Source organism: Sorex fumeus, unplaced genomic scaffold (genome assembly GCF_029834395.1).
Source record: "Sorex fumeus unplaced genomic scaffold, SorFum_2.1 ptg000072l, whole genome shotgun sequence".
Lineage (NCBI taxonomy): Eukaryota > Metazoa > Chordata > Mammalia > Eulipotyphla > Soricidae > Sorex > Sorex fumeus.
In genome coordinates, this window is record NW_026606129.1 from 64,050,405 (window position 1) to 64,055,750 (window position 5,346).

Consider the following 5,346-nt stretch of genomic DNA (forward strand, 5'->3'; position numbering starts at 1 on the left):
TTTAGGGTCAGAGACATCAACACATGCTTCTTCCCACTTGCCTGCACCCAACCGCTCTCAGAACTGTGAACTAAAGTTTGAATTCCTCGAAGTTGGCAGGATCTGCCTCCATCCCTCTAAATTCCCAATATCAAGAAATGAATTATCTCCTGAGACTGACAGAATGCAATTCTGAGATTCTGCTCAAGAAGCCTTGCAATTTGCTTACTAGGTAGAATGGCTGATAGAAAAAAATACAAGCTAAGGAAAATTATGAAACTACAGAAATATATTTGTGTTTCTAAATACAAACTATATACTCTTTCTCACACTTTGCCAAGAAACAGTGTTTCTCTATGATTTTGAACACGATCATTTTTCAAGTAAAAAATCTGCTTATTCTTCAAGACCAAATGTAAATTTCACCTGCTCTGGAAACTTCCCTGAGAGCTGCATGTTGCTTAGATACTCTTAGTGTTGTGATTTCACGTATTGCCTCTCACTCTCACTAGGACGTAATTTTTTTCAGGACAGTATAGCATATTTTTAACTTTAGATCTCTAAACCTTTCAATGAAGAAATTATAAATGAGTACTTAGCATGTCCCTGCATTGTGCTAGGGTGTACAGGTACTTTCTTCTTAAGACAGAGGCTTAGGCAACATTTATTAATATTGCCTAATAAAATATTTTATTACATAAAATAAATACAATATATATTTTAATACATACTATGCTATTGGTTTTTTACCCTGTTACTAGTAGGTATTCTGAGGACTACCTTTTTATATGTTGTAATATTAAGATTCAACTCAATGGGTATACGAATGGAATTTGGGAGATAAACATACTTTACTTCTTGCTTGAGTACAAGTATGTAGGTGCTTTCTTAAACACAGCTGGGGGCCAGGAAGATAGTACAGTGGGCAGGGCCCTTGCCTTACACATGGCCAATCTGACTTCAATCCCCAGTACTGCATATGATCCTCCAAGTACCACAGGGAGTGATCCCTGAGCACTTTGCCAGAAGTAAGGCCTGAACACAGCCAGATGTGACCCCACAGCAAAAATAAATAAAACAAAGGTAGAATTTGATATCAGGCTGGAGTGCTAGCACAGCGGGTAGGGCATTTGCCTTGCACGTGGCCAACCCGAGTTCCCTCATCCCTCTCGGAGAGCACAGCAAACTATGGAGAGTATCCTGCCCACATAGCAGAGCCTGGAAAGGTCCCCTTGGCATATTCGATATGCCAAAACCAGTAACAACAAGTCTCACAAAGGAGATGTTACTAGTGCCCGCTCAAGCAAATTGATGAACAACAGGAGGACAGGTATTGGACAGGTACAGAATTTGGTATGTAAATATAGCGAACATGAAAATGGTGGTCCCGAAGGCAAAGTTTTTATGATCATAAATTGGTATCTGTGATATAGGTACAAGAAACACATAACTCTATGGAGGACCACAGTAGGAAACCAAGAGTAGAAGCAGAGGGAATGAGGGGGTAACATACAAAGACCCTTTGTTGTTTTTGCTGGGGGGCAGTGGTGGTGGTGGTGAAGGGGAATGTCTGAGGCTGTTTAAATAGGTTGGCTAGTTTAAGAGATATCAGTAGATTCGGGGTATTAAGGCAGGTGGATGTTGACTTAAAAATTTAAGAGTTAGATAAAAGAGTAAATGGGATAGTATAGGTCTGCCACGTTTGGTTTGCATCTAAAGGTGAATTCCTGGGGAGTTTGCTTTCTCAAGGAATTAACCCTGAAACAGGTAGTCAAAACATCAGAATAAAAAGATTTGTTCCTCCCAAAGCCCCAACATGGGGAGATCCAATAGACTGTGTTAGAGGATATTGGTTCTCTAGTTGTTGTTGTTGTTTTTGTGGTATCCTAAGATATATTTTGAGGAGATATGAAATTGTATCCCAAAATATACATGTACTCATAAATCAATATTATTTAAATAATTGAAAATCATAAAAAGACATGCTTAGTGCATTAGAAACATTGAATTTATGTGAGGATATTTCCTTTTTGTCTAGTTGAGAAGAGTTCTGCATTAAGGGTTGGAGCTAGTATCATGATGGCATAGAGGATTGGAAGAAGAAAAATAAGGTCCATTCTCCACTCTGAAGATTGGCCTGAATGTCAATCTCTCAGCTTTCCCGTCTGGAGAAGTCCATGGTGTCTCCTGAACATGTCTTTCTCTTTTTCTCTCCCCTCCATATTTCTCTGGGTAATTTCTTTAAATAAAACTGTTTTAAGGGCTAGAGTGATAGTATAGCAGGTAAAAAACTTGTCTTGCATGTGGCTGACCTGGTTCAATCTCCAGCACTCCATATAGTTCCCTATATCCACCAGGAATAATTCCTGAATGCAGAGCCAGGCATAATCCCCGAGCACTGCTGGGTATAGCTCCCAAACCAAAAATAAATAAATACTATTTTGCTTCGCTTAAAAAAGAAACAAAAATGGAAAATTTTTAAAAAGGAAAAAGGATAACAAGTATCTGAACACCCAGGTGCTCAGAATACATATAATGAATAAATACATTGTATAGATGATAGACTCTCTGTTTGTCTATTCTCTTTCTACCTAATCATATTTATATCGCTAGCATGAACGCAAGTCCCTGTGTTAGAGCCAATGAGGTATTTGCAATTCAAGCCTTACTTTTAATTATGTAATTAGAATCTTTGTGTGCTGTCAATTTCAGTGATCACTGAGCAGATGGATGAATGTGTTTTCCAGAGTCCTAAAATTACAGCTTCTAAGACTGCCTACTTAGACTACTTAGAGGATGGTCTCTTGTACTCACTTAAGGGACTATTCAATCAGTCACTTAATCACCAAGCAGTAGTTTTTTTGGTTTAAGGTCAGTTTTGATTTTAAGTGGAACCTCTGTGGAAATACTGCCTGGGCTATTCTGATTACTGCATCTATCAATGAATATGTCTCCATTTAAAACAGAATCCTGTTTCTGAAAGCAAACTAATGAATAAAGCCGGGATTTATTATGAGTTGATTTACAAATATGTACATTACAAATTAATGGAAGTTTATAAATCATGATGAATCAACTTTTCACAGAGACTGGGATCAGAGAAATCTGAGAGCTAAGGTTAGAGGATTTAAGAGATTCACAAATCAGACCAAAATCAATCAGAAGTGATGAGGGGAAAAGAACATATCTTTGGGGAAATAGAATAAATTAGCAGGACTGTGATCTGCATTAAACTTTTAAAAGATTGCCTCTGCAGGAATGTAGTTCAATGGTAAAGTACATGCCTTGCATATATATGACTATGGGTTTGATTCCAAACAGCACACATAATCACAAACACAGAGAGAGAGAGAGAGAGAGAGAGAGAGAGAGAGAGAGAGAAATACACACCTTTGAAAATATGAATTTCTGGTATGACAATAAATATTAGATAATGACTGAATAAGAGAAGATTGAGATATTAAGATTGTGGCTTATCTATTCTCTGTAAAGACATGACTTGCATAAATTGATGCATGTGGTAAACTTATTACAAATGATTGTTAATAATTAGATCCAACTTTTGGGATAGAATAGTTGGTGAGCCAGCTCCACGTCTAGACCTTTAGAAGTCTGTACACTTTTATTCTCTCTGACTCTCTGTGTCTTTGCCTGTCTTTCTGCCTCCTTGAAATTCACTGTGTTTGCAAGTCTAGCCTATATGCTAAATAAGACATGGACCAGTCTACATCTCTGAGCTAAGAACCAGAAATCTCTCCATAAGTAAGGCCATTGGTTTGATTCCCAACATTGCATATCCCCCACTTAGCCTCATCAGGTATGACATTGGTGTCCCACAAACGCTGCCAGGAATAAAACTGAATCCTGGGTTTAAAATAAATTATACAAATGCTGTTTTTTATTTACTTTTTGATGGAAACTAGGACTTATTGCAGTGGTAGGGGAGAGATGAACAGGGGGTCAGGAAGAGAGCAGTCTCTGAGACTCTCAGAAATGCAGTGCAGAATTTTTCAGTGATTCATGATTAGGGATATATCTGACCCCATAGTAATATGGAATGAGTCACTCTTCAGCTGCATTTTATTCAAACCTATTCACATTAAACTTGGTAAAGCCCTACTTCTTGGAGATGAGGGTCTTCTGGAGGTCAGGGAATTTGAACCTGGCCCAGTGAAAAACATGCTTCATTTACACCGGACATACATATTTGGTCCCTAAGATTGCAAGGGACAGCAAGAGAGCAGATATGAATTCCCAGACTGTCTCCAAAGTCCCTTAGACAAGTGTGCTTAAGCAGCAGGTGACATACATTATCAAAGAGGCTGCTATTTGCAACAAATGCACACTAGGCCTCTTCAGGAGAAAGAACACAGTTGTAAAAACTGAATTTTTTTGATGTATAATGACAACACCTCTTGAGAATTCAATATGCACGTGATAATTCATCTTGGTATTCTTATGAGTACTTAGTCTCTTAATTATTCTCCTGATGAGTAGTATTCTATTACTTAACCCATTTTTTTAAATATTAGGAACCTGAAGCTTATATTGACTAAAGATATGGTTCCAAACTATTAAGGACTGGAACAGAAAATTTGATTAGGTACTCTCAGTCCAGGCCCTATGTTCCTAAACAAAAAAACTCAATTATTCCCTTCTAAGACTCATCCATTTTTTCAATACTTTTCACTGGGAACACATGTTACATATTCAGGTACTGTCAATGAGCTGAGGGAACAAAGATCTCTGGCCTTATAGTTTTTACAGGAAAAAGGTTTATAAACATGTTGTATTATATTTTGATAGATGACATCTGCTATGGAAAGGTAAAGGTAAAGGCCCTCCCGTTGATCGTCGATTTGCTCGAGCGGGCCCAGTAACGTCTCCATTGGAGACTTTGTTGTTACTGTGTCTGGCATATCGAATACTCTCGGTAGCTTGCTGGGCTCTCCGAGAGGGGCGGAGGAATTGAACTTGGGTCGGCCATGTTGGCCGCTTGTAAGGCGAACGCCCTACCCGCTGTGCTATTGCTCTGCTATGGAAAAGGGAAAGAAAGTAAGGAATGTAGAGGTATGCAATGTCGAAATATTGTGGTCATAGGGCAGTATATATAACAAAATTTATTGAGCAAATACAAAGAAAATGAAGGACCTTTGAGGTTATCTGAGCACCCTCAAATAGAAGCAGCTGGGCGTGCTGTAGAGACAGCATTGAAGTAAATCTATCTACAGTAAGTGAGAAAAAAGGAACCAGCACAGCTTATGAGGCCTGGTGAACCCTGTAAAGACTTTGACTTTTCTAAAAGTAACTTGGGTGTCATGATGGCTTTTGAGCAGTAGAATAAATCTTCTATTTTCACAGCATCAG

At 38.4% G+C, this 5,346-nt stretch overlaps 1 non-coding gene across 1 annotated transcript; it reads right to left on the reverse strand.

The window, feature by feature from the left end:
• Window positions 1-4,236: 4,236 nt before the first annotated feature.
• On the reverse strand, window positions 4,237-4,367 carry LOC130037965 (small nucleolar RNA SNORA70). The gene has a single exon (XR_008794542.1). It is a non-coding gene; the product is annotated as a small nucleolar RNA SNORA70 (small nucleolar RNA).
• Window positions 4,368-5,346: the final 979 nt, after the last annotated feature.